Source organism: Bufo bufo, chromosome 2, assembly GCF_905171765.1.
Source record: "Bufo bufo chromosome 2, aBufBuf1.1, whole genome shotgun sequence".
In the NCBI taxonomy this organism is placed as follows: Eukaryota; Metazoa; Chordata; class Amphibia; order Anura; family Bufonidae; genus Bufo; species Bufo bufo.
In genome coordinates, this window is record NC_053390.1 from 786,280,860 (window position 1) to 786,305,150 (window position 24,291).

The 24,291-nt window shown below is 44.3% G+C and overlaps 1 protein-coding gene across 2 annotated transcripts in view; it reads right to left on the reverse strand.

The window, feature by feature from the left end:
* SH3BP2 (SH3 domain binding protein 2) overlaps positions 1-22,327 on the reverse strand; it is an 82,708-nt gene extending 60,381 nt beyond the window's left edge. The window contains exon 1 of one of the 2 annotated variants that reach the window (XM_040419198.1): positions 22,137-22,327. The gene's annotated coding sequence lies outside the window, so the exon portion shown is untranslated. Of the gene's footprint in view, positions 1-22,123 lie in introns of both variants that reach the window. The other variant, XM_040419197.1, reaches the window with a different exon arrangement.
* Between the last annotated feature and the right edge of the window lie 1,964 nt (positions 22,328-24,291).

Below are 24,291 nucleotides of genomic sequence, written 5' to 3' on the forward strand. Positions count from 1 at the left end.
GGTCGGTGATTGGTTGGTGGGCGGGGAGGGGCGGGCTAGCACTTGCGAGTCAGCTCAGCAGTCTGACTCACCAAGTGAACCGAAGATCCGATTCATGAATCGGTTCATTTGAATGAGCTGATTCAAATGAACCGATTCACCTAAAAGAGCCGAACTTCCCATCACTAATGTCCTAGGATACAAGAAATTGGCAGGAGCAGGGGAGGACTGGTAACCTAAAGTGGCCCTGGAAAAAAAACTAAAAGTGGCCCCATGTTGAGGGGGGGGGGGCAACACAAGTAGGCAGGGTCAGCAATACTATAGCGCAAAATACTGTCTCATCTGAACCATGTACCACAGAGCAGCACAATATACTGTCCAATATACTGTCCAAGACAGATACTGTCCATGACTTCTACAAGACATTGTGGCTCCCACTCTAGCTTGATGGATTTCTAACCCTTCAAATTATATTGAGCCTTTTATTTTTTTTATGAGCTCCATACACTTTGTAGTGGCCGGGTCTGTTTACTGCAGCCAGGGGCGGACTGGGAATTCAAAGTGGCCTTGGAAAAAATACTAAACCTGACCCTGTTTTGTAGTTGAGTCCAAATTGATGAAAGGCAGGGCCAGCAATACCATATTGTGGCACATTATACCACCCCAACAGAGCCAAATACCATAGTCCATCACAAAATACTGCCAGCAGAACAAAATAAATCCCCAAAAACTTCCACTGGCAGGACTCAGGAGACCCCTGGGCATCAGCCCACCGGGAAATTTCCCTGTAAGGTCTATGACCAATCTGCCCCTGACTGCAGCCATGCATTCATTCAGAGGCTGACCCCTGCTGATCTGATATGACCTACTCTAAGTATAGGTCATCAGTAAGTAAGGCATGGCAAAGCCCCTTAAATGTACAGGTAGCAGTTTAGTAGGTGATGTTTTCATCACTGGCCAATCGCTATATATCATGGTCCGCAGATAGCCATCTCCTTTAGTGTCCGATTGGGGTTACTGGGTCCAGCCAGAGGTGATGATTCTGAGGGCTCAACCTCCAACTACACAGTAAAATAGGCTCTAGTGACAAGATATTGGCTCTAAAGTCAGCTTCAGATGGAGTTGTCTTCTGCTGAATTTTTGGGGTCCATCTCTGGACCAATTGGAGGGTCTGTTGGTACTCATCTGAGCCTATTGACCCTGGTTTCCACGGCACATCAAAAATATGATTTATTCATTGGCTGTGTCGGATGTTGCAGCCTTCTCTTGTATAGGGTTGAATTGCAATACCAGACACTGCCAATGGACAAGAGTGACACTGTATCTGAAAATAAAATCAAACTCTTCTCCCCACTGTTCCATTCAGACTCTGTGGAGCCCTAAGCTCCACCCGCACCACTGTCCCGACCTACTTGGATGATCTGTCCTAAATAACGGCCCTCAACTTAGTGATGCTCCCTACCTTAACTTAGTGTAGGAGCCTAGAAAAAAATGAAGAATAAAGACAGAATCAGCCAATGACTGGTATCAGTGGTGACTTGTCCCCAAGTGGTACATAACCCATCAGTGAAGTCCTTGGGACACGTTACCGTTAAAGCCAATCATTTGCTGCAGTGGCGTACATGACACCCATTTGTGCGGAAGTTGACAGACAGGGATTGGACCTCCAGTGAAGATAGAATAGGAGCCAAAGAATCGGAACAGAACAGCATTTAAGGGGGATCATAAAAATTACAACTGAAGTATCTTTTGCTGAAACACTCCAATAATACCTGACATAATAATAAGTTATCTGTTCCTCTTTCTACTTTCAACCCACTCAGAAGAGATAAAAAAAAAGCAGAATGTAGTTCCTTTCAAACGTCAGGAGATATCTACAAGTCCATTGTATTAACCAATGGTGGAAGAAAGAACTTTCAGCTGAGTATTTGCATAGTACCATTTACAGCCTGTAATAACATTAGAGTTAGCAAGTATTTGCATCTAGTTTATTTAGTTTATCATGTTTATATATATATATTACTTATCTACTGTGCTTGTTAGAGCCATATATCCCACATATAAGTCAATGATGACTAAATGCAATGGTACGGATCCATATCACCACTCAGTTGTATGAAGAAGAATCTCTCCATTATAATTTTTTTTTACCTTCACTGAAAGAAAATTCAAAGTTTTTCTAAAATGTATAAATTATTTTTTTTATAAACACTTTTGTATTAGAGTGACATCTCAGGCAAAAGCTCAAAACCTGACCCCTAAATCCTTAAAGAGGACCTTTCACCAAAAAACATGCATAGAAACAGTTACATTACCTAACAGTGCGGCCCCCAGTGATGTATTTCCGATTATAATTTTTTCAGGGGACCCCCCCTTTCGTCCGCTGTGGTCTCCGGTAGTTCTGGCGCCTCATATGCTAATGAGGCGATTCGGTTAGAGTAGGTGGTGACTAGAATTTGTACAAGGGTTCTCTTCTCCCTGGCTAAGAGCGCATCCAATTAGAGCGCCGCGCTCTTAGCCAGGAAGAAGGAGCTCAAGTTCTCGCGAGATTCGCGAGAACTTGAGCTTTTACATATCCCGAGGCGTGCGCCATCTTGGAGTCCCCGGCTGAGAGGATCGCAGCGGCGGCATAGGCAGCAGCAGCAGCAGCATCATCCTGTCAGTAAGTATGAAAACTAACTAACTAACTAAATAGCCTCTGCCAGTTGGGGAATCCATCAATGTCTTTGGGCAGGTTGTCTCGGTAGCCTGCCTATACATTCACGCTATGGACAGAGGTTGGCAAAGGTTGAACTTGAATATCTTTATTTCTTTATGTGCAGGGAATCATTGTCTATGCAAGTTCCCGGCCTTGTAATCACAACCGCGGTTCAGGACATGAACATGCAGGCAGAAAACAGGAGTGAATTGGCAGGAGACACTTTGCTGGTACTCTATAATGCTGCGGAATTTCCGCATGAAAATCCACAACAGCAAATCCGCAGCTAATAAATAACATGTGTGCCCAGCCTTATGAATCTTCTGATCGGTGGGGAAAATGTAGGGGGGAGTGGAGTGCTCAATGAAAATATCTATTTATGTCAAATCTGGTTAATATGAGTTATAGTTCTGATAAAATTTGTCATGTATAATACATGGTATAAAAGTATTTATTGGTAAAAAATGTATTTATTTATCACTGAGTAGGGTGAAGACCAACATGGCTGCCTAATTTATCAGTCCACAGATCATGGCTGTTGCTCCCTCTTCAGCCATCAGCTGTAACTTGTAGAAGTGCAGTACCCCTGAGCTTGGGGTATCTGCAAATTGTTTATTACATTAGGTTTTATAATGTTATGTCTATACTATGTGTTGCACCCAGTATAACCAGTTATGGATGGCGCAGTCAGGGTTAACAATCCTGGCTCAGCGCTTGAAGGAGGTTAGGTGTGGGCTGGTCCCGCCCCTAATTCTAAGTCAGTCTAGACTGGAGTTTGGAAGGGAGATGAAGCTATGACTTGTGTTGCCTCTTCTTAGGCCCAAAAAGCTACAGATACTTGCTGATGCTCTGCATGATCTACAGAAGGAGAGAAGGAGTAAGACAAAGGAGAGAACTAGAGAACCTAGAGTCTGGATGGCCAAGGATTGGCATCAGTAAGGATACTTACTACCAAAAAGTGTTAATACTTTACTGCAGTGAGGAACACTGTTAAGACGCTCTTCACACCTGGATATGACATGGGCAGTCGTACCTCTGAAACCTTGTATCCCTCAGTGGACATTACAGCCACCACAGAGACAGTACTATTGCCCATCATAGATTTTACTGGAAGAGACTTGAGACAGACAGAGAGAAAAGAAGCTCATAATTCCCACCCATGCCTAAATCCATACATGGTTATCTGGTAAGAATTGCACTGTGTACAGCTGGAACTGTGTTTTGCTATTGTTGAATGTACTACAACTCCTATTTTGCACTTCAGTAAAAAGAGACGTTTAATCTGCTACATCTGGCCTGGTTGCTACAATTGTACCACATCCCGGCAGTGCCACCACAGGGGGAAATAATTATTAAATACCATAGAGCTATTTATTAGTGGAATTGCTGTTGCTGTATGTGAGGGACTATTTTCCACACAGTCGAGGAGGAGGTTAGAAGAGCTGACTGTAATGCACTCCTAGGAAATGCAGGCACTTGATGGTCACATGGGTCGAGTTGCTGCCCACCCACAGAAAGTGAAGAGGCAAGAGTTGAAGGGGGGTGAGTAAGGAAGCTAAAAAGGTGAAGAATTACACTGGTTACACTAGTTAAAATAATGCCATGCATTATTGCATATAGTTGAATTTTTTTAATTTTTGGGGTAATGCAATTAATAGGTACCACTTGGAACCGAATCAGAGTTCGGGAAATGTTTTTTTTTTTTTTACAGTACAAATTGATTTATGAAGTTATTATTATAACTTTGGCTCATACAAGCCAATACATTGGCTCGCTCCGTACAGTTTTCAGTATTATGCGAATCGACTTCGGATGTTTCATCCGAAGTCGATTCGCTCATCCCTAGCCATTAACTTCAACTGGAACACTATGAATAATAACTCCTAAAACTGGGATATTACCTACAGTTCAGGAGAAGACCTTAAAAGGGGTTGTCCAACCCTTTACAAATGATGATGTATCCTCACGAAGGCCATCACTATCTGATCCCTGCACCCCCGCTGATTAGCTATTCTATACTAGCTTCGGCACCGAAACTATACAGCTCTGCCCACTGTCTAGTGGACAGAACTAGTTAATGCAGCCTTCACTTCAATGAGAGCAGTGCTGCAGTAATCAGCTCCGTCCAACACACAGCATACGGAGCTGTGTAATTCTGGTGTCTGCTTCCGGTGGTGGTGGTGTGGGATGTCAGACCCCTGCTATTAGATAGTGATGGCTTATGCTGAGGATAGGTTCCGCAATCCCTTTAAAAACCTACATCTCACTTCATGTCTCACTTCCTTTGGATAACTAAATGTAGTGGACTGTAGGTTTGGATGAAAATACTTTGCCATGTTCCTAGCCCTACTGTTTTTATTCTCATATGCATTTTAGAAGAATAAGCAGGACGAGGTTGTTCATCCATTGCAGTACCACAAAACAGTTCTTAAGCTCCTAAGCTCCCCCTAGTGGCGGTTGCAGATAGCCAGAATATTATTATTTACTTCTAAGAGCATGCAAAGTAAAATATATGGGCGATATTTCTTAAAGCTACTGCTACATAAGCTGTCAACAGCAACTAATCACTTGTCTGGGTTAAAGGGGTTTGCCAGGACCCCAAGAAACTTGTAGTGAAGACAGCAAATGTTGTAAAATGAAAGACAAAAGTGCAGTAATAGATATGGCTACATGAGCAGTGTGTGCACTGAAGGGGCCCACTTCTGTCTTCTGATTATGGGAGTACTATTGGTCCCCTATCAATCCGTTTAATTAATGGAATACCCTGATATCCAGAATACATTCGATGTCCAACAAGCCAGACGTGAAATAGCGTAGTTATGTATATGCTTTAAAGACCTCTTACTGTATATACTGTAGCTCTGTGTTACAACACGACCTTCATCTGTTCCCTGTCCTTTTCTTTGGATGTAATTACCATCCAGTAATTGTTAGCTCCAGGCTAATTCACCGGGATTGTTACGTAAGACCAGTCAATAATTATATAGGACACTGGAGATGAATATACTGTAGTTTATTGAGAATTTTTACAACTTTTTTTTACTTATCATTTAACATAGGTTTCATCCTTTTTTCTTTTTTTTTTGCATCTGTGGTCCTATGATTTTACAATGACAAAATTGGCCCTGGAGTCGCAGCTTTAATTAGATCTAAGGAATTTCCGAAGTAGTAGAAGTAATCCTTCAGGATATAGAGTCTGAATAAGCCCTAATTCTACACAATGTCTATGACCTGCAAGACAATGTAGTCATTGTAGAGCGACACGTTTCCAGTTTCAAGCTATGTGTATCTTACAACACGTCTTAAGACACCAACTGAGAAAGTCTGTCTCCCAGCTCACCAATAACTATTCCTGCAGCTGAAACTGCAGATAGAGATTTTCCAAAAAGTGCACACACCAATCATCAATAAGGTTTGACAGCCAAACTCAGTTATCAATGACTATCATAAAAAATCCAACTTGGCCAATGATGAGTTTTCATGGAGGGCAACGTCAGGTCTGCTAATCTATACATGAACTCCCTGCATGACCCTCGTCTACCCTGAATAGATGACATATAGCTATTTGTGGATGTTTTTCACGTATACCTTCCAAACAGAGGATTTTTGGAAAGCAGTGCCACCCAACAGACATAATCGACTCTGGGGGACTCTGAGTACTATCCACGCTCAGTGCCAAGGTCTATCAAGTTGGGATTTTTACCAATTTCCAAGTAAGATTCAGTATTACAAATGATCCCCTGTCTGGCTTTTCCAGATAAGCCCTTGTTCTCCATGGAGTTGTATTAGCGATTGTAAATCTGGCCATGGACAATAGATACATGTACGAAACTGCTGATTACCATGTGATCGGCCAACCTTCTAATGTGTATGGGATTTCCAACACATATCATCAGCACATATCAGAAGAGAGGACCATGACAAGGGCATATACTCTACATCTAGAGGAAAATAGGTTTCTACACAAACATAGAAGAGGATTCTTTATGGTAAGAGCAGTGAGACTATGGAACTCTCTGCCTGAGGAGGTGGTGATGGTGAGTTCTCTAAAAAAGAGTTTGAGGGGCCTGGATGTATTTCTGGAGTGTAAAAATATTACAGGCTATAGCTACTAGAGAGGGGTCGTTGATCCAGGGAGTTATTCTGATTGCCTGATTGGAATTTTTTTCCTCTAAAATGAGGAAAATTGGCTTCTACCTTATAAGGTTTTCTTGCCTTCCTCTGGATCAACTTTGCAGGATAACAGACTGAGCTGAATGGACCAATGTCTTTTTTCAGCCTTATAAACTACTAATTTCAATATGCCAATTTTTTGTTTCTAGGAAGATAATTCACTGCCAGCAGCTTTTGCCATTGAAAACACATGCAGGTTCAGCAGGTTTTTTTATAAAGTCAGGAGGAACATCTGTCGGCTGAAATGCTCTGCAACTTCCGGAACTCCCATGGAAATAAACGGGAACTGTGGAGACAGTGTAGCATAGCCCGCTTAGCCGTTTCCATAACGCTTGCCACCTACATGCCGTACATGACTGGTGTCAGGAATAAGGACCGCCTTATTCCTAGTTATGTTTGCTGTGATATTATATGTTTTATGGGTATATGTCGTAGTGCAACATAGTCCAGTGTGATTCACATTCATATACAGTATGTATTTATGTATTGCCAGGCCAGCAGCCATTGATGAATTGGTTGAAGGCTGCATCTAGTGCCGAGATGTCTACCTCATACCTGTGAAAACAGCAAACTGCTCCGCGGGGGGTTAGTTAGCACATAGATGCTAACAAGGATGGGCTCGTTTGCTTGTCACACTTGGGACTGGGGAAAAGAAGCCTCTCCGGTGCCTTGTCTCAGCATGGGGGATTCCTAACCAGAGAGTGAACAATAATTAGTAATCCCTCATAAATTGTTCAGGAGGGATCGGATGTACCCAAAATCTAGCTTATCACCTCTGGTATGATGGGGGCATCGAATGGACACCAGACATGGAATATCAACTCGCCTTTATCTTCTTAAAATAAGGATCTGATATTGTCCCAGTTGCCCTGGTTAAGATACAGACCCCAGACCTTCTTCATAATTCATATCTCATCGTTCCGAGTCCTAGCATATCAAATAGAAGAAGAGATCCTTATTTTAAGAAGATAAAGACGAGTTGATATGCCATGGCTGGTGTCCATGAGATGCCCCCATCATACCAGAGGTGATAAGCTAGATTTTGGGGACATCCGATCCCTCCTGAACAATTTATGAGGGATTACACGGGTATTATCTCAGCATGAATGACTTAGAAGGGAATACTTCTTGAATTTAGAGGATCCTCCACCACAAAAGAGGTTTGGTTATAGCCACCCACATCTTTGTCTTGAGAGCCCTGCATGTAGCAATGTCACATGTACATGCAACTATAAAACCATTTCACTTGGTGTCAGGGAAGCTACTAGGTATGCCTTATTCACACATCATTGTTTGGTCAGTGATTGTGAACCAAAACCAGGATTGGAGCCTACACAGAGATAAAGTATAATGGAAAGATTTTGCACCTGTGTTTTTGACCTGCACCTAGTTTTGTAACACAGTCACTGACCAAACACTGACATGTGAATAACCTCAGATTACAATGATCAGCCACAACATTCAAACCTTCTCCTAATATAGTCTAAGTTCCTCTCGTGCCTTCAAAACAGCTCTAAGCATTCAAGGCATGGACCCCACAAGATCTTGGAAGGTGTCATATGGTATCTGGCACCCACATGTTAGCAACAGACCTTCCTGTAACTTGTGAGGTACGGCCTCCATGGATCAGACTTGGTTTTCCAGCACAGTCCATGAGATCTGGGAAATTTGGAGACAAGTCACCACCTTGAACTCTATGTCGTGTTTCTCAGATCTTTCCTTAACACTTTGTGCAGTGTGGCCGGGCATTGTGCTGCTGAAAGAGGCCACTGTGATAAGAGAATGACGCTGCCATGACCAGGGGAAGGGGGGAAGGGTACTTCTCTGTACAATGTTTAGGTAGGTGATACGGTCACATCCACATGAAGCCAGGACCCAAGATTTACCAGCAGAACATTGCCCATAGCACCACATTGCCTCTGCCAGCTTGTCTTTTTCCCATAACGTATCTTTGTGCCCTCTTTTTCCTAAAGAAGTGACGCACCCAGACCATTTACATTGATCAGCTATTGATGGGTGATTACAAGGATAGGTTATCAGTAGAGATCAGCAATGTTTTGAAAAATTTGATTCGGCCAATTCGCCAAACTTCGACAAGAAATTTGATTTGTCACAAATGAATTTATCACGAATCGCTATAATTCAGCTATGCCCAGGCCTCTCAGTGTGAAGTATATTTACGTCGGCGGCCGGGCATGTAAATGGCGGTAATGGCAGTCGCTGACTTTTAACCCTTCAGATGCCATTACCCCATACCAGCAACAGCCCCTGTTTGGTCGCCATATGTTATGGCAGCTACTATTTTTCAGGCTCCTGTCCCTTATGGCCATAATCCAGCTTCCGTGTTTGATACATCCACCTTGTTTGGCCATCTGGTTTTAGCAAAATACCAGTCAGTTCATAGTATGGAGGGATCCACATGGGTTAAAATTTCGCTGCACTGCACAGTGATGTAGAATTTGTCGTGATGCAGAATATTTAGAATGTAATAATAGAATGTATTAGCTATGAATGACGTTGCACTGCAAAGGGACGTAGAATTTGATAAGATTTATCATGGCTGTCCCAGTGACATTCTTCTGTCCCATAATAATAATAATGAATAGGGACCTTCAGTCGCCGTCTTTTACTACCATTTGACGGCTCCAGCGGTTCCGTTATTTTCTTTCTTCTGATAATTACCACCAAAATAATCTAGGCAAGTTCTAAATTAAACTAGTTCTATTTTGTTGGTTTTCAGAACTGGGACCATGATTAAAAGGGCATTTCCATCACAGACAATGGGGGCACATCGGCAGGATATGCTCCCATTGTCTGATAGGTGTGGGTCCCACCTCTGGGACCTGCAGCTACACCGAGAACAGAGCAGGGAAGGTGACGGATGGCGCACTGTGCATATGCAGCGGCCCTCTGTTCATTTCTATGGTGCCGACCGAAAATAGCCAAGCTATTTCCGTTGGCCCCATAGAAATGAATGGGAGCAGTGGCCGCGCAAGCGCTCCTCTAGCCCACACAATCTCCCCGCTATGTTCTCAGCGTAGGTGTGGGTCCCAGAGGTGCGACCCACACCTATCAGACAATGGGGGCATATCTTAGCGATATGCCCCCATTGTATTTGATGGGAATACACCTTTAAAGGGTTTTTCCAGGATTTTAATATTGATGACCTATCCTGAGGATCAATATCATATTGACGGGGTTCCACACTGGGCAGCCCCGCCGATCAGCTGGTTGAAGGGAAGGCTGCGCTCTGTGTGAGTGCAGCCTTCCCTTCATTGTTTACCTGCTCGCCGTCGACACCGCAGCGGCAAGCAGGTAAAACTATAATCCGTCCCATTCACTTCTATGGGACGGCTCCTTCCTATTCAAGTGTATCTCTGCAATGTCGACGTCAAGCAGGTAGACAAACAAGGGAAGGCTGCGCTTGTACGGAGCACGGCCTTCCCATCAACTAACTGATCAACCGGGGGGGTGCCAGGTGTGGGACCCCCGCCAATACAGGTGTCGGACCCCTGGTAACTATATGAAGCCTGGGCAGGCATATGAGGGCTCCAGACTGTATTACATAAGTGTCTATGTACATATTTCTGTATATTGCTCATTTATGACTTTCTGTACTTCTCACTTCTTATTTTACAAAAACATAAGAGATTATTGCTACAGGCAAAGCCATAGAGCGGAAGAGAGAAGTCAGATAACAAACCATTGCGTGGGAACTAATTTATGTGTGAACATCCAAATAATGCTTTTCACCATATACAGTCGTGGCCAAAAGTTTTGAGAATGACACAAATATTAGTTTTCACTAAACTGCTTTTAGATCTTTGTTTCAGTTGTTTCTGTGATGTAGTGAAATATAATTACACGCACTTCATAGGTTTCAAAGGCTTTTATCGACAATTACATGACATTTATGCAAAGAGTCAGTATTTGCAGTGTTGGCCCTTCTTTTTCAGGACCTCTGCAATTCGACTGGGCATGGTCTCAATCAACTTCTGGGCCAATTCCTGACTGATAGCAACCCATTCTTTCATAATCACTTCTTGGAGTTTGTCAGAATTAGTGGGTTTTTGTTTGTCCACCCGCCTCTTGAGGATTGACCACAAGTTCTCAATGGGATTAAGATCTGGGGCGTTTCCAGGCCATGGACCCAAAATGTCAACGTTTTGGTCCCCGAGCCACTTAGTTATCACTTTTGCCTTATGGCACGGTGCTCCATCGTGCTGGAAAATGCATTGTTCTTCACCAAACTGTTGTTGGATTGTTGGAAGAAGTTGCTGTTGGAGGGTGTTTGGGTACCATTCTTTATTCATGGCTGTGTTTTTGGGCAAAATTGTGAGTGAGCCCACTCCCTTGGATGAGAAGCAACCCCACACATGAATGGTCTCAGGATGCTTTACTGTTGGCATGACACAGGACTGATGGTAGCGCTCACCTTTTCTTCTCCGGACAAGCCTTTTTCCAGATGCCCCAAACAATCGGAAAGAGGCTTCATCGGAGAATATGACTTTGCCCCAGTCCTCAGCAGTCCATTCACCATACTTTCTGCAGAAGATCAATCTGTCCCTGATGTTTTTTTGGGAGAGAAGTGGCTTCTTTGCTGGCCTTCTTGACACCAGGCCATCTTCCAAAAGTCTTCGCCTCACTGTGCGTGCAGATGCGCTCACACCTGCCTGCTGCCATTCCTGAGCAAGCTCTGCACTGGTGGCACTCCGATCCCACAGCTGACGATCCTGGCGCTTGCTTTCTTGGACGCCCTGAAGCCTTCTTAACAAGAATTGAACCTCTTTCCTTGAAGTTCTTGATGATCCTATAAATTGTTAATTGAGGTGCAATCTTAGTAGCCACAATATCCTTGCCTGTGAAGCCATTTTTATGCAACGCAATGATGGCTGCACACGTTTCTTTGCAGGTCACCATGGTTAACAATAGAAGAACAATGATTTCAAGCATCACCCTCCTTTTAACATGTCAAGTCTGCCATTTTAACCCAATCAGCCTGACATAATGATCTCCAGCCTTGTGCTCGTCAACATTCTCACCTGAGTTAACAAGACGATTACTGAAATGATCTCAGCAGGTCCTTTAATGACAGCAATGAAATGCAGTGGAAAGGTTTTTTTTGGGATTAAGTTAATTTTCATGGCAAAGAAGGACTATGCAGTTCATCTGATCACTCTTCATAACATTCTGGAGTATATGCAAATTGCTATTATAAAAACTTAAGCAGCAACTTTTCCAATTTCCAATATTTATGTAATTTTAAAAACTTTTGGCCACGACTGTACATTACAGAAATATCTTACCAAACTAGTGGAATTTAAAGAATATTAGTAGCAGAGCAAATTAACTTGTATTTTTTCTTGAATACATTTTGCTAGACACCTGTAGTGTCCCACTAGGTAAAGGTGGGCACTACACAAGGGTCAATTGGGTCACGTTGTTCTCCACCTCCTGTGGAACAGGGCCATTGTATTTTAGATGTCCTTTTTAATGTATAATGTCATTTTATTCATGTTATTTATGTGTATTTCCTGGTTACCAGGCCTATTAGGGGTGTACTATTTCCTCCTAGACAGTAGAGGGAGCTAGGGAACCCCTAGTATAAATAGCCAGGTCCAGACCAGAGAGGGAGTTCAGTTCAGTCAGAGTTGTGGATTCCTGAAGTCAGTGGGCACCCTAGGCAGAGGGTAGCTGGGATCCAGCCTCTGATATGCAGCTAGATAGCCCAGGCTCCTAGTTTGCACCAGGAGAAGAGCCTGCCTCCTGAGAGAAACCAAGTTCCCATGACATAGCAGAGCTGAGCCAGTATTCCAGCCAGACAAGAGAGCTTAAGGGCAGAAGGATAAAGAGAAAGCAAGGATATATACTTGAGGAAGTTTCCCTAACCAAAGATAAAGCCAACAATAGCGTATACGGGCCTTGGGATAAAGACAGACAGGATTTCTGAGGAATAGTGCACAGGATTTCTGAGGAAAAGTGCAGCCTGATCTGTAAGTGTGTTAACCCTCTGAGTATCTTGCAAGAACATTGTGCCTGCCAATTTATATAAGCCTGCTTGTGACTGCTACTGTGACATATGGAACTTTACCAAAAGACTGTAAATAGTTAATTGTTTCCAGTAAAAGGAAGTTTTGGTTCACCACAACAAGGTGTTCCTCAATTATTCCTATTATCAATCGGTGTGCCACGGTTACCGGCACTGGCGTCACGAACTTAAAGGGATCTTGCCACCGGCACATTAAACCTGCAACACCCAGGGCACCTCACCTACCACCGGCCTGGTCCCTATACATTGAGAGTGCCCCAGAGGACTTCTGTGCCAGCCTCTCCATCACTGCTGTACGCCTGCCCAGGGTCTTCCTACAAACTGTGAGTAACCAAGAGAAACCCTCGATTGCCTAGTAACCGTAACCTCACCATCGCAATACCCTGCAGGGCTGCGTACTGCACACCCAGTTGGCTTTCTGAATTAAAATGACTTGTACAAGGAATCTCCGGCATTAAAGGCTAGAGACTTTAGTGCTCCAGCCAGCATAACCTTTTTATCATAATCATTACCTCATGGAGGTTAGTTGTTGATTGCATTTGCAATCAATTTCTTACCTCCATGAGGAGCATGACCTCATATTGATTATGATAAACAAATATGCCGACTGAAGCATGAGTCACCAGTATTTAATACTGAAGATTTCTTGTACAAGTCATTGTAACTGAGAAAGTCAGTTGGATGACGAGCAAAACATGTTCAAAATACTAAAAGTCAGGTGCTATGACTTATTACTGCTGATATACCATGACCTGGACGAATAGGAACCTTCGCAGACAGGTTATAAAGCATGCCACAAAAAGGCACAAGAAGCTCAAAACAGGGCTATGCATTGCAGGGCCGCTTTCATGTTAAATGCAAGAAATGGCAAAACAGTGGCTCTGCTACATCAGGGTCACAGTTGTAGTCACAGACACAGCCGATCTCTACGTGAGATTCTCTGCAAACAACACCTACATATCTCAGCTTCCTGCACCCATGTGAACATAACCTAGGGTATGTAAATATTTTAGGTTAAGTGCAATCAAATAGATTTATTTTATAAAAACAGTGCCACTCTTGTATATAGGTTCTGCCTGGTATTGCAATTCACCCCTATTCACATGAATAAAGATCCGACGGAACACCAGACAGCTGATCTTTCTCCATACAGGGTGGATACCGACTGTGTTTCACAGTGATAGAGCTCTAGTCTGGGCCATTTAACCCCTCAGATGCCGCTGTCAATAGTGGCCATGGTATCTGAGTGGTCAGACATAAGGAGAGCGCTCCCTCTGTCTTCTGATCAGCACCCTCAGCAAATTGTACACAATTCCTTCAACAAAAAAATGAGCCCTCACACTGCCGCTGATAGAAAAATACAAAAGTTATGGGTGTCAGAATACGGCGACACTATGTGAATGTTTTGTTTCTAAAAATAGTTTCTCATTTTTGAAAGTGGTAAAACATATAAAAAGCTGTATATATTTAGTATCGTACTGACCCGCTGAATAAAGTCTCAACATGTCCTTTTCATAAAAATGAAACTTAAAAATAATGGCGGAGTTGCATTTTACAATGATTACATGGCTTTATTAAAAAGTACAACTCGTCCTGCAAAATACAAGCCCACATGCGGCAATATCGCCTGAAAAAGAAAAAAAAGTTATGACTCTTTGTAGGCGGGGAGGGAAAAACAAAAATGTTTTTGCTTGGTCCTTAAGGGGCTAAGAGTCCTCAGACATGGCCTATAAGCCTTAGGGCCCTTGCACACAACCGTATACCCTCCGAGACATACGTGAGCGGGCCATATGTCCCGGAGCGGCATTGCTCGTGCGCACAGCATCATAGATTATAGTGATATGTGATCTTATGAGTGCAGGACAATAGCCCCGTGGGTGGCCCGACGTGCACAGCATCATTGTAATCTATGATGCTGTGTGCTGCCGTGCGCACGATCAATGCCGCTTCGGGAGATATGGCCCGCTCACGAACTGTATGTCTCGGGGGTATACGGTCGTGTGCAAGGGCCCTTAAACTCCTATGTGCTGATTGAAAGAACCAAGCGTGCAGATGCTGAATGCTTCCTTGCATATATGCTCATGTAACTATATACAGAACTAGAAAGCACCAACATCAGCAGGTTAACGTGACAATGTAACAAGCTTAAAATACATACCTAAAATACTTTCACACTCGCGTTTGGTGCGGATCCGTCATGGATCTGCACAAACGCATCCATCCAGATAATACAACCGCGTGCATCCGTTCCGAACGGTTCAGTTTGTATTATCTTTAACATAGCCAAGACAGATCCGTCTTGAACACCATTGAAAGTCAATAAAGGACGGATCCGTTTTTTATTGTGCCAGATTGTGGTTACTTTAACGTCAGCTGCATCTGCACATGGGATATACTTATCCTGTCCATAGGGATGAGTCATGCGCAAACTATCCCTATCCCTGCCCACGCACCCCCTTCCCCCCTCGTAGTTGTTGTCTCTGAGATTATAATATATTGGGAAGTAACATCATGTAACCTGCTCTGTGACCAAGGGCCCTGCCGGATCTAGGCCAGGGGCTGAGATGTTTGAAAGCCCGAGGTGCAGAAATGCCCAAGGGTTGGTGACCCTGGGGTGCCAGAACTCACTGGGGGTAGGAGCCCACTTAGTGATGGCACATTTCCACGCACTTCACTTTCTCACATTTTGAGCGCACACACCTCTATCCTTTGCCGGCCGGATTTCTGGGCTGAGCTTCAGCACACATTCACTATTTAGTTAACTTTTTTTGTTCACTGTGTGTTCACTTTTCACGTTTGTTTGTCTCAAGGATTTCTTGGGTTGCGGCGCCCTTACGGGTACCCCCCTAGAGGTCTAGGGGGGTGTGTGTGTGGCCATCCCAGTTCTGCACCCCCCTGCAAAACCCCTTGGGTTCTCCCTCCAGGGAGAGTCCAGACCTAGTAGTCGAAGCTCCGTGACGACACCTTGGGTGGCAGCCTAGGTGAAAGCCGAAGCAGAGATTTGGCGTACCCTCGGCTTCGGCTGAGGGTTGCTTGGGCGTACCCCCGGCTTCAGCTGGGGGTTGCCTATTTTGTCTCGGTCCCTTGCAGGAGCCAAACTGGTACCAATGAAAACAAGCACTCACATCGCCCTATAGGCAAAAATATGAAAAAAAATGTTTTTTTCATCACCCCACAAATAATTTCTTTCCCATTTTCCAATACATTATATGGTAAATTAATTATGCCGTTAAAAAAATACAACTTGGCCCACACAAAAACAAGGCCTCACACGGCTATGTGAATGGGCTAATAAAATAGTTATGACTTTTGAAAAAAGAAATCGAAAAGATGACAATAGTTTATGGAGCCAAGAGGTTAAAAGGGTATTTTCATCATATCCATAGCATATGTTATAAATGTCTAATAGATGTGGGTCCCCTTGCTCTTTCGAGAATGGACCTGACTCTGGGATCTGCACCTATGTCGAGGACGAAGGTTTCCCATAACTGTCTCACGTGGTGTGGTGGCCAACGTATGTGGCCTGCCATTTGAGTACAGAGGTTGCCCGGATTATTGAAACAGCCAAACGCTGTGCTATCATGTTTCGAGAACTCCCTCTTACAGGTACTTTAGTGTTCTTGGCTGCTTTTGTAATCCTGGCCACCTCTGCATTCTATTGTAACCTGAATGTGGCAGCCAGCACCTCATGATCTGAGACGGGGCTGGTGGACCTACCTTATTGACATGTTGGAAGCTGCATCAATCAGATATTTATGGCATACGTTGTAGATTTTGATGGGTTGGCAGATTTTAAATGGGTTGGTAAAGTTGCTTGAGATGTTGGAAGCCACATGGCATAAGTTGTAGATCTTAATGGGTTGGCAGATCTTACATGGGTCGGTCAAGTAGCTTGAGATATTGGAAGCCGCATCTATCAGTGATTAATGGCATAAGTTGCAGATCTTAAATGGGTTCCATTTTCTTGCTGTATAGAATATAGCAGCATGGTACAGTATTCATATCGTCAAAAAGTGACAGAAACCAGATGGAAAACCTTCACCTTGCATTTTGACTTTGAGACACAACTTCTCGTAGTGTCTGCTTTTACTAGATATTCACAAAAGACTGACATCTAAACATGGGCTACCAGGTAGTTGCACTTCAAGTTGCAAACCTTCAGCCATGGTCTTCAATCCTTTTAGCCAGATTAGAGAAAGCATGCTTCGGAGAGCAGCTTGGTTGTAACAGAGAAGCAGGCAAAAGCAAAGAGAAGAAGCCATACTGCCCTAAGGCGACATAGGCTTCCAACGTTGGCCTCCTTGTCTTAAAATAGATACCTCTTGAGATAGATGTTGGACGTCATATCTTGCAGAAATATTACTTTTGTCAGAAAAGGGTTATAAATACATAATTTTCTACAAAGTAAAGTCTAGAAATAGAATGCCGAGCTTCTCCTTTCATGTCTGCATTATATAAGAGGTTCTGCATTATATAAGGTCAATAGGGCAGCCATTGGCAATACCTCTTTTGTATGTTCAGGTCTTCGAGAATAGTACAAGGATAAATTCATTATATATTTTTATAAATTGATTGTAGTTTATTGGTGATGACCGGTCTCAGCACTTCCTACAGAGCAGTGAAAGATCTCCTACCTTGTACTATAGATAGCATGTCATTGTGAAAGAGGATCTTGAGAAGCGTGAGAAAGGCCCACACATTATATGAAATCACTAGGTGACTAAACTGCCATGTATCAGGGCCATAACCATAGCGGGTGCACACCATGTCATTGCACATTGGAGCTGGAGCCTGAGGGAGCCGAATGTTAGCCCAGTCTTACTTGGGGACCCTGTTACAGATTACCCCTCTGTCATGTATAATGGGTGCTGTTGACTTCATATGGTTATTGATATAGGTGAGACCAGGGTCGGACTGGGAATCCTTGGGCCCACCACGGGAAATTATTCTTGGGCCCCAACCCCTATATTATCAGTAATGTCTAACAGGTTTTGATTCAAAGAACTAGACCCTAGTGGCAAGTGTTTGGTTCCAAATGTTTTTTTCTTCTGGACATTTGGGACCTACTATGGTATCAGAGCCTGGGCCCACCAGAGGATCCTTTACTACTCTGGTGGGCCAGTCCAACGCTGAGTGAGATGCTAATACCTCTCTTACATACAGTAGTTTGTATTAGTCCATCAGGTACAACCAGGCTCATTTTACACAGGATGAATCTTCAGGTGATTATTGAGAATGAACCAAACATTTCCGATCAGTGCCTGATCGTGGGAGGTGAAGATGGATTTACATGCAGCAATCATCTCCTGTTTCTTGGGTAGAGCGATCGTTGCTGTTATCGATGATCCCCATACAGATTCATTGATTCGTGGCAGCAGATCCCTTGTTAGACAGGACGATCTGCTGCCCAGAAAATATGATTTTGGGTGCTGACCGAAAGATATCATCACCTGATAAACAAGCATTTTCTCATTCCTGGGGTGATTGGTGGCACCTTTAGGGTGCTGCTACACATCATCACCGTGCTGTTTTTGGGGCAGAAAGAAATGCATGAATAAAGACTTGATTTTTGCAACAACGTACCTGCGTTTATGGTGCATTTTATTCCAGCAAAAAGAAAACAGCAAAACTGAATTAAATTAATCACAAAATAGAGTTAGATTAATGTAATTTAAGTCTGCTGTGTGTTTTCCCGTTCCTGGAAGAAAACGCATCGTAAACACCATGCTTTTTTTGGTGTGGTTTTTTTCAGCCCCAAAAACACAGCACACCCACAACGTGCGGCAGAACCCTTACGGTGCCTTCACACACTGCCGATTTTGTTGCAGAATTTTTCCGTGACTGGAAATCTGTTCTTACAGCTGAATGGGGCTTTCAGAAATGTAGGTGCTGAATGGAATGAATCGAAATGATTTTCAGTTGCGGAAAATTCTGCATCAAAATCCGCAGCGAGTGAAGGCGACCTTGTACAGAGCAATTATGTGGAACAAGCTTTCCCAGGAAGTTTTCCCCAATAATTGCCCCAGTTGTAAAAGGACCTAGGGGGTCATTTACTTAAGGAAATACATCTACATTAGGCCCGTCCCGTTTTTCCGTGATCCGTGACCGTTTTTTCGTCCTTGGGTCTTCCTTGATTTTTGGAGGATCCACGGACATGAAAAAAAAGTCGTTTTGGTGTCCGCCTGGCCGTGCGGAGCCAAACGGATCCGTCCTGAATTACAATGCAAGTCAATGGGGACGGATCCGTTTGACGTTGACACAATATGGTGCCATTTCAAACGGATCCGTCCCCATTGACTTTCAATGTAAAGTCTGGAGTCCCTTTTATACCATCGGATCGGAGTTTTCTCCAATCCAATGGTATATTTTAACTTGAAGCGTCCCCATCACCATGGGAACGCCTCTATGTTAGAATATACTGTCGGATATGAGTTAGATCGTGAAACCTCATTTCCGACAGTATATTCTAACACAGAGGCGTTCCCATGGTGATGGGGACGCTTCTAGTTAGAATATACTACAAACTGTGTACATGACTGCCCCCTGCTGCCTAGCAGCATCCGATCTCTTACAGGGGGCCGTGATCAGCACAATTAACCCCTCAGGTGCCGCACCTGAAGGGGTTAATTGTACTATCATATCCCCCTGTAAGAGATCAGGGCTGCCAGGCAGCAGGGGGCAGACCCCCCCCCCCCTCCCCAGTTTGAATATCATTGGTGGCCAGTGCGGCCCCCCCCCCCTTCCTCCCTCTATTGTAATAATTTGTTGGTGGCACAGTGTGCGCCCCCCCCTTCCTCCCTCTATTGTAATAATTCGTTGGTGGCACAGTGTGCGCCCCCCCCCTTCCTCCCTCTATTGTAATAAATCGTTGGTGGCACAGTGTGCGCCCCCCATCGGCCCCCCCTCCCTCTATAGCATTAACAACATTGGTGGCCAGTGTGCGGCCTCCCATCTACCCCCCCCGATCATTGGTGGCAGCGGGTTACTAGCAATAGTACAATAGTAAAAGATTCATACTTACCTGGGAGCTGCGATGTCTGTGTCCGGCCGGGAGCTCCTCCTACTGGTAAGTGACAGTTCATTTAGCAATGCGCCGCACAGACCTGTCACTTACCAGTAGGTGGAGCTCCCGGCCGGGCACGAACATCGCAGCAGCCACCAGCAGGTAAGTATGAATCTTCTACTATTGTACTATTGCTAAGTAACCATGGCAACCAGGACTGTAGTAGCGTCCTGGTTGCCATGGTTACCGATCGGAGCCCCAGCGATTAAACTGGGACTCCGATCAGAACTCCGCTGCCACCAATGATTGGGGGGGGGGGGAGATGGGAGGCCGCACACTGGCCACCAATGTTGTTAATGCTATAGAGGGAGGGGGGGCCGATGGGGGGCGCACACTGTGCCACCAACGAATTATTACAATAGAGGGAGGGAGGGGCGCACTGGCCACCAACCTATTATTACAATAGAGGGGGGGCCGCACTGGCCACCAATGATATTCAAACTGGGGAGGGGGGGAGGGTCTGCCCCCTGCTGCCTGGCAGCCCTGATCTCTTACAGGGGGATATGATAGTACAATTAACCCCTTCAGGACCATCTCATTCATTATTTTCTACTCTTGTTTTAGGTGTAGAAAATGGTCTAAATTAACGCCAGCAATGGAGCTGGCATAGATTTAGAAGCGGTGTAGTTATGTAGAGGCCGGCGCAGCGCAGGGCCTTATTAAGACCGGCGTCTAAAACGCCCCCTAAAGTTTTTCCTGCACGTTTGGCATAAGGGGCTTTGGACTGCATATGATTGACTTGCCATTAGGGGTGAGCGAACTTGTGTTTTCATGTTCGGCGTACAAGGTTCGGGTTATCTAAGAATTCCGTTGTGGATTCCGCTACCACGGACCATGAGTTATGCTCCGTGGTTGCGGAATCCATAACGGAATTTTTTGATAACCCAAACCCGAAACTTGTACGCCAAACTTGAAAAAACATGTTTGCTCATCCCTACTTGCCATCTGTCCGCCCAGTTTTCCAGCTGCATCTCCCACTGTGTGATTTCTGCGCCTAGCTTGAGATAAGAATGCAGCAATGTTGATATTACCCTTTAAAGAGGAATGGACACCACTTTTTCGCTATAAAATGTGAACAAAGCTGTGTACGGGTTCTTCTCAGCTATTCGCATTATTAAATATGTTTGCTTATACGTTAAAGAGATAGATAGATAGATAGATAGATAGATAGAAGATAGATAGATAGATAGATAGATAGATATATATGAGATAGATATTAAATAGAAGATAGATAGATAGATATTAAATAGAAGATAGATAGATAGATAGATAGATAGATAGATATTAAATAGATCTAGATAGACACATAGATAACCCATAGTACACGCTATACATTTCCGCTATGCCATCACATCAATACTGTCTTTTCTCTGCAAGCACGTATCAACTTATCTCCCATACAGTGTAAACCTGCTGCACCGACTTCATTCGAAGCATTCATTAAATGCACAATGAACCCTACAACTAAAAAGGGGTTGTCGCTTTTGGAAAGCCCACTTCCATTCCACACGTCCCCCATCAATGTGCTAAGTCCCTGCTGCTGGGGTGGCCTCTGTCTGACCACTTTGCACCAGGAAGCATTGCACGGCCCCCAATACAATATACCGTATATGTGGTGTAATGCCCGTGTGGTCCATAATCTTTGTAGCAGCTCCACTCAAGGGGATCCCGAATGGAGGTGCCCCTCTATTAAATCTATATGCCCTTTTAAACCGATGTAAGCTATTTGTTCCAATGGGACCCCTGCAAGGTCAAATCCGAATTCTGCTAAATCTATAAGACACGTAATTACTTAGAAACCTTGAAGATTGACAACAGAAAAAGACCACCTGGTCCATCTATAGTCTTCCCTTCTATTATTTTTAGGATAGATGTGTGTATCCCAGGAAAGTTTAAATTCGCTTACTGTAGATTTCCCACCACATCTGCTGGAGGTTTGTTCCAAGCTTCAACCAATATTTCCTGACATTGCTCCTGATCGGACCCCCGGCTGATTTCATATTGTGCCCTCTTGTTCTCGTGTTTCATTACTCACAGATATCTAATAATTATAAATCAGTTATGGCGAAAATTTCAATGAATTCCGTGAAAGATTGCACTCCCTATAGCATCCTGCAAGTGCATACCTTACCCCTGCTCAAGCCCCCCTCTAGTCTCTCACCTTAGTGCAGTACCTGTTCGGGAGGTGGCGGTTTTTTGTAGGATCTTAGCCAGGAGCTCCTTTCTCAGTCGGTCGCCGCTGTCCACATCTTCAGACTAGGGCAGCAGGCAGGAAACACACTTATAGCCGGGTTGACAAGAAAGTGCACTGCTCAGAGCTAGCACCTCCTTCCAGCTGCCTGTCCCATCCCTTCTTCAGGACGTCCCTCCCTGATCCCCCAGCCACACCGTCCATGCAGTCACCTATTCCCTGGATCCACCTGTAGGCGCTCACCTCCTCCTGTCGTACAAGGAGCAGCCTCTCAATGACACTATTATTATCAGCTGCATTTACCAGCCATGTTTCCTTCCTGCCTTTTGTTCCTTTCTTCTCTTCTGCTGCTCAGCTCTTGCCCTTACAAGTGAAAGTTTCTGCATTAAGCTTCCGTCATGTTGCAAGTTAGTATAAGTTATGACTTGTATAGACGAGAGCTGTTGCATTATTGGAGTCCGGGGGTGAATTTACAGTCTCATAAGGAATGCACGTATTAAGCCTCCCCTCCCCCCAAATATACAAAATGACACAACCACTACATACGGCAAAAATACGTGGCGTGCGCCACACTTTAGTTGGACGGAAGATAGGAAGAATAGTAAGGGAATGTGAGTCAGTGTGACAACACACCTGCTAACCTGGGGGCATCCTGCTCCAGTTCTTGGTCTTCTTAAACCAGCAGCTCACCTATGGGGGCAGCTGCAACCGCCTTCACCCAAGCTGCGCCCCTGATAGCCACTGACCCTACAGCTTGCTACACAGCCTGTGTCAGGGTACTTTCACACTAGCGTTGTTTTAATCCGGCGGGCAATTCCATCACCGGAACCGCCCGCCGGATGTGGAAAAACGTGTGAAAACTGATTACATTTGAATCCTGATCAGGATTCTGATCACAATGCAAAAATGCATTGGAAAAAACGGATGCGCCATTTATGGACTTGAAATTTTCGGGTTTAACATGCAAAAGCCGGGTCTGATTTGACGGAACACACGGCGCCGGTTCCGGCATTAATGCAAGTCAATGGGAAAAATGCCGGATCCGGCGTTCAGTAAAAGTGTTCCGGATTTTGGGTCGGAGGTAAAAATACAACGTGCTACGGTTTTCTGAAAAGCCTGATCAGTAAAAAAGACTGAACTGAAGACATCCTGATTAGTGTTGAGCGAACTTGTGTTTTAAGTTCAGCGTCTAAAGTTCGGGTTCGGCTTATCGAAGAATCGCGTTATGGATTCCGCTACCACGGACCATAACTTGCATAACGCGATTCTTCGATAACCTGAACCCGAACTTTAGACGCCGAACTTAAAACACAAGTTCGCTCAACACTAATCCTGATGCATCCTGAACGGATTGCTCTCCATTCAGAATGCATGGGGATAAAACTGATCAGTTGTTTTCCGGATTTGAGCCCCTAGGACGGAACTCAGCGCCGGAAAAGAAAAACGCGAGTGTGAAAGTACCCTCACCCCCACTGATCAGCACCCCTCTCGCTATTCCTGTGCTGTGCTCGCAGTGGTTCCTCTTAGCATGTGTAGTATCACAGTCTCCCCTAAGGTTATGCTCACATGTGCGGTAGCCTGATCCAGCCTGCTGGAGTTCAACCAATCGGGCCTTGCCGGGTACTGCTGTTCACCGCCGGACTCCATAGACTATAATGGGATCTGGTGGGGATCTGTCCTCTTTTAGGCATGAGTGCCGGGTTTCGGCAGGACAAAAACCATTGCATGCGGACCAGCGGTGAACAGTAGGATCCGGCAACACTAGATGCGATGAACTGCGACAGGCTGTTCTCTGCCGGAACAGCCTGCTGGATGTGAACCACGTATGTGAACATTGCCTTGCATGCTTGACTGCAGGTAAACTGATTAGCTAGACTGCTCTCCTTAAAGGAAATGAGTGATTAGTAAATAGTGTTGAGCGCGAATATTCGAAAAGCAAATTTTTCCCCTGAATATCGGCACTTTGAGAATTTGTGAATATTTAGAATATAGTGCTATATATTCGTAATGACGAATATTAGTTTTTTTTTTTTTTTTAACACAGTACACATCAGGTGATCATCCCTCCCTTCTTCTAGCTTGTGGGCCAATGAGAAGGCTTTGTCACAACTTAGCAACATCCCTAGCAACCAATAGAA